The following is a 10,937-nucleotide window of genomic DNA, read 5'->3' as shown; positions in this document are numbered from 1 at the left end:
AATTGGGGAAATTGATATTACACTTTTGACATGCACAAAGAGCCCTTGGCACCTTTTTGGTCTATTAAGGTTTTTTTCCAGAGAAAACATCACTTTATTTTACAAGGTTGATAAAGACTGATTTTAAAGAAGTCACATTCATTATAGTGCAGGCAGCCTATGTTTTACAAAAGGGACATGAAGCATGTCGTAATTTCCAGCAGAAAGCCAGCAGTCATCACTCCAACTAAGCACGTTTTTATTCCACGTTCCTAACCATGAATTGTGCTCAGCCAGCCATAAGGGCTTCAAGGAGCATGGAACCCTGTCTTCCAAATTATGTCATGTTGACAGTGATGTCATCCAGCTTTTTGACTTTCTCGGAAACCGAAATTATAGGCTATGATATCAAAATAACGGGCCAAATATATTTTTGAAACGACTTGGTTCAAACCTTTAGGGTGAATATAAGTGACCTCTTTCTCAAGCATGTTAGATTTAACAACTGCCTCTTTGGCACACAGTCATTTGAAAAGGTTTGAACTTGTGTGGTCTGTGGAAACTGAAAACCAAAATGAAGTGACTGTCTGCTCTGCTCTACACAGAAAGAGAGGCCATGGTGCTTGACAACTGGAAAATTCGCACAGTAATAGCATACATGCTTAATAAAAAGCTTGGGTTACTTTTAAAGGAATGGTGATTGGTCAATGGAATATACACGAAGTGCAAAAACACTAAAGGGGTAGTTCATTGGGAGCACACAATGTAAAACTATCGAAGAAGTGAAATGACTCAACCATGAACAAATACTAGGCTAATTTAACCTGAGCATAGATACTGTATATAGTACATGCACTCCCCTACGTATTTATTTGACCAGTAAAGCTAAAACTTTTAATCTGTCTCTATAATTCAGCATTTTGGATTTGAGATCTGTAACGTCTGCTTCCAACTCACACTTTCAAATAAATAGATCCCCTGAACACAGCTCACTTTCCAGCCCACTTTCCAGCTCACACTCTCCAACGCATAGATCCCCTGAACGCAGCTCACTCTCCAGATCCCAATCACCTGAATTCTGATCACCTGTTCACACACCTGTATGTCATTTACATACACTATTTAGTTCAGTTCTTTGCACCCCATCATTGTGAGGTATTGTTTGTTTTGATACACATTCTATTCGGAGCGCTGTTTATTTCTGTTTTAGTCCTCCTGTGTAGCGTAGTTTTGGCCATCCTCACTAATGACGCCTTTTTGCCTATTCCCTACCTGTACTTTTGCCTATCACATTTCCTGTCATCAACCTCTTGCCTGATCTCCCGGACTACGTTATTAGCCTTTTCCCTGCCTGTACTGTTACCTTTTTGGAGTCCCTGTATATGACCTTCTGCCTGCCCCTGGACCCAGCTACCTGCCTCCTCCTGTGGTCCTAATAAACACCTGCTGCACCCTGTGCTTGAAACCAGCTCTCTGTCTCCCATCGTGTTCATTACAAGATCAAATGTTTCATATGAGAAGACAGTACAGAATTTGAGGCTATTTTTACTTTATTTTAGGCTATTTTCATACATATCTGTCTTATTGTTTAGAAATGAAGGCACTTCATGTATCTAGTCCCCACATTTGAAGGTGTCACAAGTATTTGAACAAATTCACTTTGTATTAAAGTAGTCAAAATATGAGTATTTGGTCCCTTATTCCTAGCACTTAATGACGACATCAAGCTTGTGACTGTACAAACTTGTTGAATGCATTTGCAGTTTGTTTTGTATGGGTTTCATAATTTATTTTTGATGAGACACTTTTTTGATGTTTAAACAGCATTTTTAGTAGTTTTAATTGTTGATATGGGAATTTCGTTAGAACCTTACATATTATTGTGTGTTTGCATGCCCCGAGCATTAGAAGAATTGTAAATCCATTGTGAAAGGTTATGGAGTTAGCGTTGCAAATTATTTGGATGAAATGTGCACTGCACATTTCATTTCACAAAATGACACTGCTCTACTCAGCTCAGATTTATGTAACATCCACAGTTACAACTTATAGGGGATAAGTTGTAACTGTGGATGTTACATAAATCTGAGCTGAGTAGAGCAGTGTCATTTTGTTGGATGATATGAAATATGCGCCATTGAAGGCTATTGCTTGGCTACATTGGTATTTACATTTGGTGAAAATCGTTTGTCAATTTCGGTTAATAGCGTATGTCACTCTGGTTGTTGGAGCGATCTGTTGTATAGTGAACTTGGGCTTCATCAATGTTTATTTCTGAGTAAATCTGGCTTTGATAATAGCCCGTGCTTACCCAGCCACCAACATCACCACAGGTCACTGTGTCATTCTGTAGGGGAGACCGGGGAAGGCTGTAACACGGGATAGTTGCAACACTCTTAATATCTCCAATCAGGAATAATCTAAAATCATGTGACTCACTCTGCACATGCTCAGTTTAGTCCTCAACCCTCATGTGAAGAAGCAAGACCCTGTGATAAACTCTGCACATATTGCTAAAAATCAGATTTTGAGGTAAGAAAGTAATTTTTGGGGCCAAATTTGTTTTGTGATGGTATCACCTGCTTTGTAGTTCGATTCACCAAACTTATTTCAGGTTTAATTTGATGTAAGTTAGCAATGCTAAAGTTGTAACATGTAGCTAAAATTGGGTCAGGGATAGTTTTAACATGTGGGTGCATCGCTGGGAACACAAATGATGGGCCCACCAAGCCTGTACCCCAGCACTACCATACCATTGTCATAACTGTGACTCTGATTGAACATGTCCAACATTCACACACACACCAGCGCTCTCTCTCAAATTCACTCACTCACTAACACACACACCACAAACATTCCGTTGTTAAGTTCAGATGCTGCTAAGTTGTCAGATGTTGTTTAGTTGAGAAGGGCTAGTTAATGGAGTGTAAAAATAATTCACATTTTTATGATTTGTATTATGACTTTATTATTTCTGCAAAACAAAATGCTAAACATTGCAATGTTGTTCTCATGTTCTCAATAAATCCTTTCAATATCTTGTTGCATGTCGTGATTTAAGCATTTTTTCAAACTGTTATATTTCACCCCAAGGCCTGTTACAACTGACCCAGGAGATGGGGTAAATTGTAACATTTCACTCCTTGTCTGTTTGATTTAAAGACCTAATACTTATACCAATTTGTAGCAGACAGATGGAAGTTGTTCCTATCACATTTTGAATGTAGTAGCTCAAACAATTTCTGAGAAATTTACAAAAAATGCCAAAAGTGTTACAACAATCCCCGGTTTCCCCTACTAGAAATGAACATGGGTAACTGTCCCAGGAACAATCTTCACCCACGCCCACACCCCAGAAAAAAGACAAAACCAGGGAAATTAAATTTTCCTCCAATGTCGCCACTAATACAATTTCACAAAATACACAGCAACAGATTAACCCCCCCAAAAATAGCACATTACCCAAACAGGTTGTCACGTGGAAGCCTTTAGCCTAGCGTATTTTCTTCATACAAAGTTGCCATAAATTCAAAGCACACGTATAATTGACACTGCCGGACTGCACACGCGACCCGAATGCAGTTAATAAACCCTACAGGAAACCCCTACAGCCTATAAAAGACCATGTGCCTCTTTGAGCTTTCATTGTGACTATTCAGACATTTGATAGGCCTATGCACAATTCACTACATAGGCATCTCTGTCAGTGACATGAACTCTGTTAACAATTCAGAGGCATGAGGGAAAATTCTATCCTGTCCTAGAGCGTGGTCTATTTTCCTATCCAGTCCCAATCCCAATTAAACCCCAAATCCCAAATCCTGCATAAAAATTCCTAACTTTTTACTGTAATCCATAAATTGCATTATCAAAGCACGTTTCCCGCCTATCCATGCCAAAAGACCACTATAACATTTCCCCCACTTCTCAGTGCTGTCTCGTAGGGGAGGCTGGGAATGGTAGTAATTTCTTTGTGATCAACAAACAGTATGAGAGTAGATATGGATATTTATTCAACAGAGTTGGTCCCCATTAAGATAACTTGATATTTAAACTATTTCCACTCTTCATATTTCCGTTATTCATGAGCTGACCTTCTATCTGTATAAATCAATTCAGTTTTGACGAATATAGGAGATACAGTGCCTTGGGAAAGTATTCAGACCCCTTGACTTTAAAGCCTAATTCTAAAATTGAATAAATCAAATACAAATTACATAACTATTCAGACCCTTTGCTATGAGACTCAAAATTGAGCTCAGATGCATCCTGTTTCCATTGATCATCCTTGAGATGTTTCTACAACTTGATTGGAGTCCACCTGAGGGTAAATTCAATTGATTTGACATGATTTGGAAAGGCACACACCTGTCTATATAAGGGCCCACAGTTGACAGTCCATCTCTGCAGCACTCCACCAATCAGGCCTTTATGGTAGAGTGTCCAGACGAAAGCCACTCCTCAGTAAAACGCACATGGCAGCCCGCTTGGAGTTTGCCAAAAGGCACCTAAAGACTCCGACCACGAGAAACAAGATGCTCTGGTCTAATGAAACCAAGATTGAACTCTTTGGAAAGGGAAAGGGAGAGGGAAAGGGGTATACCTAGTCAGTTGTACAACTGAATGCCTTCAACTGAAATGGGTCTTCCAAATTTAACCCCTCGCCTGAATGGCAAGCATCACATCTGGAGGAAACCTGGTACCATCCCCATGGTGAAGCATGATGGTGGCAGCATCGTGCTGTGGGGATTTCTTTCAGTGGCAGGGACGTGGAAACTAGTCAGGATCGAGGCAAAGATTAAGGGAGCAAAGTACAGAGAGATCCTTGATGAAAACCTGCTCCAGAGAGCTCAGGACCTTCACCTTCCAACAGGACAATGACCCTAAGCACACAGCCAAGACAACGCAGGAGTGGCTTCGGGACAAGTCTCTGAATGTCCTTGAGTGACCCAGCCAGAACTCGGACTTGAACCAGATCAAACATATCTGGAGAGACCTGTAAATAGCTGTGCAGCAATGCTCCCCATCCAACTTGACAGAGCTTGAGAGGACCTGCAGAGAAGAATGGGAGAAACTCCCCAAATACAAGTGTGCCAAGCTTATAGCGTCATAACCAAGATGACTCGATACTGTAATCTCTGCCAAAGGTGCTTCAACATAGTACTGAATAAAGGGTCTGAATACTTATGTAAATATGATATTTCAGTTTTTTATTTCTAATAAGTTAGCAAAAAATTCTAAAAAACGTTTTTTGCTTGGTCATTATGGGGTATTGTGTGTAGATTGATGAAAAAAATACAAAATGTAATCTATTTTAGAATAAGGCTGTAACTTAACAAAATGTGGAAAAAGTCAAGGGGTCTGAATACTCTCCGAAGGCACTGTATTCTGTCATTTGTTGAAGGAGGTTATCTAGCAAGCTTAGCAACTTTGGTCATTTGACTTTTGTTTGACTGGCGTTAAACAAATTTTGTATGATTCGACGATGAGTCCTAAGCGCTCTGTGTCGAGATAGCCTTACTGCTGAAATGCGCTGAATTAATTGAGGAACATAATAACGCTCAGAATTTATGAATGGCCTGTTTTGCAACTCACAACAATGTCATTGGCGATCAAAGATAGTTACTCTATCATTACAAAATAACAGTTTAATTTGCTCTGAAATCTTTACATAGTGTCCTAATCAAGCCGACAAGGCGGCACAGCACCCCTCTTATTTTGGGAAAACCCTGGCATAGTGACAATATCTTGGTTTTAAACGCTTTTAAAATGTCACATTTATGCAGTATTTCCTAGGACTCTCGGGATAACAAATTATTCCCAATATTGAAACTTGGTAGATTTTCGTAAAATATTCATCCCTATTCGGTAATCCATCCAATTAAGAGTTTTAGCTTCATTGTCCAAATAAATACGTAGCGTAGGGAAGTGTATATGAGAGAACAAATTATGCAAATAGATGGTTCCTTTAACATTGTATACCAGTATAAAGAAATCTACATCAATTAATATATCAATCAACACTAACAACCTCATCTACAGGCTGAAGTAATTGCATTGGTGTCTGCTGTGACATGTGCTGCTATCTGAGGCTTGCCCATGTAGTCACCTGAGGGATCTTGAAAATAAGTAGCCTAGCCAAAGAAGGCTGGTGGGAGGAGCAATAGGAGGACATGCTGGTTATAATGGCTGGAATGGAATCAATGGAACAGTATCATACACATCAAACATATGGAAACCATGTTTGACTCATTTCCATTTATTCCATTCCAGCCATTACAATGAGCCCATTCTCCTATAGCTCCTCCCACCAGCTTCTTCTGAGCCTAACCTAAAAGTGATAAGCGCAATGGCATAGGTGTTATGGCATCATAAGCAGCCTACAACATCAGTGACTGTGTCAAGATGTTCAGAGATTGACATAATGGCTTAGATGCTGCTGGCTGTCAGACACAGGGTGAAGAGTTGATGTTTTTGATACTACTGGCTGCCTCAATGTTGCTGGACCTCAGGAAGAGTGGCTGCTGCCATTCTTAATAAATACAAATACAAACTGAACATTGCAACTGAAATATGTAGCAGTGTCCAATTTGAAAATACTTCCTTAGACACTGCTTTGAACATTATAGGAGAAATTATCCAGTTTGAAACAAAAAATCTAAACATGGCTCTCTAAGCATCAAAGAAGAGAAAAACAGATGTAGAATCTTAAAAATGTTGAAAGAAACACACTGAGCCTCCCACTGGACACAGAAGTAGAATTGGCTGGAACATCAAAATGTCAACAAGTGTGCTCAAAATCAACAATTCTTTGTGCTGCCATTAATCCATCATCAGACCTACAGGAAGTGGAACCTCGGAGGACCTGAGCCCTAGGACCATGCCTCAGGACTACCTGGCATGATGACTCCTTGTTGTCCCAAGTCCACCTGGCCGTGCTGCTGCTCCAGTTTCAACTGTTCTGCCTGCGGCTATGGAACCCTGACCTGTTCACCGGCACAGCCAGAAGAGGACTGGCCACCCCTCATAGCCTGGTTCCTCTCTAGGTTTCTTCCTAGGTTTTGGCCTTTCTAGGGAGTTTTTCCTAGCCACCGTGCTTCTACACCTGCATTGCTTGCTGTTTGGGGTTTTAGGCTGGGTTTCTGTACAGCACTTTGATATATCAGCTGATGTAAGAAGGGCTATATAAATGAATTTGATTTGATTTTGATTTGATTTTGAGTATCCAGCATGCTACTTTAAGTAAATGGCTAATGTTCCTTTGAATGGCTATCATTACACTAAATTAAAATGGTTAGCATTAGCCTAAAAGAAAATGGCTAACATTAGTCTAAATGAAAATGAATAACATTAGCCCAAAGATTATGATAACTAACCAAGACAGGACAGCTGTGTCATTTACAATGGGAGCCAATGAAGCACAGTGGGAAAAAGAAAAAGAAAAAGTAAGGAGGTGGGCAGAATCAAGCATGAACTAGCAAGATGTAATTGCATGTTTCCATTAGGGAATGCCTACTCTCTGATGAGCACTCCTAAACAACACAATTGTTTTAAACTTTGGCAAGGGGTCAAGTCTACAAAATGTAGCACAGTGCACTCTGTAACATATTCTTGTTTAATAATGATATTTTGTCAAATAACCCTTAGCATTAAGCTTCCACCCAATAGTAGAGTTCTCAGTGGCTCAAGATTTGTGAAAATGTAGTATCAGTAGGCTATGTGTTGGAAAAAATGATGTTGGCTATATTGTTAATGACTTACAGTAACTGTATAGCGAGAAATAACTCTGAAAATAAGGTCTATGGTAAACACAGGCTTAGGAGAACTTACATGTTTTGTGCCATGAGATAACCATCAGAATTTATGTAATGATAAAAAACACATACATTGCATAAAGGCTTCATAATTCATAAAGGTAATGTTAACTGGCTGCTATTATCTCATAGAACAAGACGTTTAAGGTCTCCTAAGCCTGTGTTAACCTCAGACCTTGTTTTCTGTGTTTATTACAAAACCATATTCTTTCCCCATCCATTTTCCACATAGGGATGGCTGAACGAACCAGAGGTAACTTATTCCTGGGTTTTAGGACTACAAGCTGGCAAGCTTTGTTAGTGCCACTCCATATTTCCACCATGTTTGCTGGGAGTCCTGTGTCTGCTATTAAACTCAGTGGGTGAAAAACTTGAGGTCAGTGTAGCCAGACCATAGAGATTCAGACAGCCTATGACTTCACAGCTATGGCCATTCAGCCCCATTGACTTTCTGTCAGTAATTACAGTAGTTGGCACTGTATCAGCAACCAGGAATTACAGTAGATCAGACCAGGGGGAAAGACCAGCAAGTCAATGACAGCCTTACAATAACCCACATCACAGGAGCATTATACAGCCCTGTGGAATGACCAGGCGCTGGCGCACACAGATCCTTAACCAGCTCCTTTATAGCTCACTGTCAAGGTTTTATTTGATGCTGGCCATTTTCAGACTTTTATTTGTCTTGGAGAAGATTCCAATGTGGCCATCTTCCAGCTCAGAAAAATGGCTGCAACGGACTTCTAAATCTCTGCAGGGCAGGAAAGGCAGGAACGAAACACTAGTAAGCCTGAGGATTCTCCTCAATGTTAATCCATGGTTGTGTCCCAAATGGCACCCTATTCCACCCTATAGGAAATAGGGTGCCATTTGGGATGCAATCCATGTGATGCGTGTCAGACATGTCAGACATGGCAGAGCCGTAGCAGGCTCAAAAGTGTCAACAAAACAGTATCCTCAGTTCCGCGCTCAAAGTTGGCATGGACACACCGGGGAATTACCTTCACATAACAAGGGATTAAAATAGACAAAATGTCTGTCCTCTTTTCAGCCTCCATTTTCTTTGCAGACTTGTCGACTAGCTGTGAAGTTTGATAGACTTCCAACCGGGATTGGCAGGAAAGTACCTGAACAATTCCAGCATGCATTGCAGACTAGCAAGTAGTGCTCAGAGTAAACTTCAAACAGCTATTCAAATAGACTCTAACGGTTAACAATCCTTCTTTAATTAACCTGTCTCCATTCAGCTACACTGATTGAAGTGGATTTAACAAGTGAGAGATCAATAAGGGATAATAGCTTTCACCTGGATTCACCTGGTCAGTCTATGTCATGGATAGAGCAGGTGTCCTTAATGTTTTGTACACTCAGTGTAGATGCTCAACAGTGTTCCACTGGTTGGTAAAATTGAGCTTCTTCTACTCTTTGTTGAACCTTAAGCCTTGAGACAATTGAGACATGGATTGTGTATGTGTACCATTCAGAGCGTTAACGGGCAAGACAAAATATTTAAGTGCCTTTGAACAAGGTATGGTAGTAGGTGCCAGGCGCACCAGCTTGTGTCAAGAACTGCAATGCTGCTGGCTTTAGGAAAGTGTCCTTAATGTTTTGTACACTCAGTGTACTTATGGCATAAGAGGAGGTAGAAAGTGTCCCCTCACTCACTAACCAGAAATGCGTCAGACTGTGAATGCATTCAATCTCAGGTCCTCACAGTGACCTAATTTCCCTCCAAAATAATTGTGCAGGGAGGAGAGAAAGGAAGGGAAGCAAGCAAGGACAGATGTTGTGCAATGCCCCATATTCTCCTGAGACACATTAACCAACAGACAGACAAAAGGCAGTCTGCTCTTTTACATTTCAAGTGGAATTGAATTGGACCAACAAGCCTGGGATGAGCTCAGAGCTCATGGTCTTTATGTGGTTGCAAACTTGCAACGTTTGTTGAATTTCCCTTTGCTTGTAGGCAGAAAAACCTGAAAGCAATTAGAGTAAGTCTGAGCTAAAACTCATATCCCACTGCTCTGTCTGTCGGTCCTGCCATCCAAACCACAAAAACCTTGATAAGGTTACAAGAGCCCAGAAGTCACTCCATTGGCCTTATGTAATGCTCACATATTAGAAACCACCCCATTCATGGCTAGATGCAGGCAACGCTCTACATCTGTTGTTTGTTTTATCACTGCTTCCAAGTCAACTTTAAACCAGTACAGTAGCATATTCATCAAGTTGAGTGACCTGCAAGAACCGTACATAATGTCTATGAAGCCTACAACTGTTTATTTTCCTGGAAAATAGCACCTTCAATGAAAAGTTTTACATTAAAATAAAAACCTGTGTTAAGCTCATAGTAAGGACATCTAATAGCATTCTAAGATTTCAGCTATGTCCCTACTAGATATGTCTGGCTAGCTGAGGTATAACGTGTTAGTCTCATGCTTGACTGCCCGGCAGTTCAGTCTGGTACCAGAGAGGCTGGAGTTTAGTCTGTGATGAGAAGGCAGGTTAATAAAAGGTCATGAATAGGAAAATGTATAATAAATGCAGGTTATTTTCCTTAAAAACTGAAACTATTCAAGAACTTTGTAAAATAAACAAGGAAATGGACCTTTAACCGTATTGGGTTTGATGCCTTAGTCACAACTCATGTCGTTTTTGGGGGTTGATGCAAAATATGAAAATAAATATATCAACAGATTGCTTTTTGTTTCTTTCATTCATTTATTGTACTGTGTACCTTCTACTGAAAGAACTTAGTTTTGGAAGTTGTTATAATCATTTCATATCTTTGTTTAAAGGACTACTGTATGTTAATATCTCATTTGCTCTGATGAAAATCATGTTTCCTGATCATATGCTGTATCTTATGATGACTCCTGAAACAGGAGTAACATTGCAAATGATTTATTCCGTTGTACGTATTACTTTTTCGTTGTAATTACTTATTTCAGCAGTAAGTGTGAATCTCGTCTATACCTGCATTTGTTAGAAGAACATTAAACAAAATAATTGTGAAATATTAAACAGGTCATCCTATGAACAAAAATGTGTCAAATCAAATGCAAATCACTAATCAACCAAACTCACAATCACAACAAATTTGTATTCACATATTACAAAGCCTCTCAAAATCAATGTTGAATA

This window comes from Salvelinus namaycush, chromosome 25 (genome assembly GCF_016432855.1).
Source record: "Salvelinus namaycush isolate Seneca chromosome 25, SaNama_1.0, whole genome shotgun sequence".
Lineage (NCBI taxonomy): Eukaryota > Metazoa > Chordata > Actinopteri > Salmoniformes > Salmonidae > Salvelinus > Salvelinus namaycush.
This window is presented reverse-complemented; position numbering follows the sequence as displayed.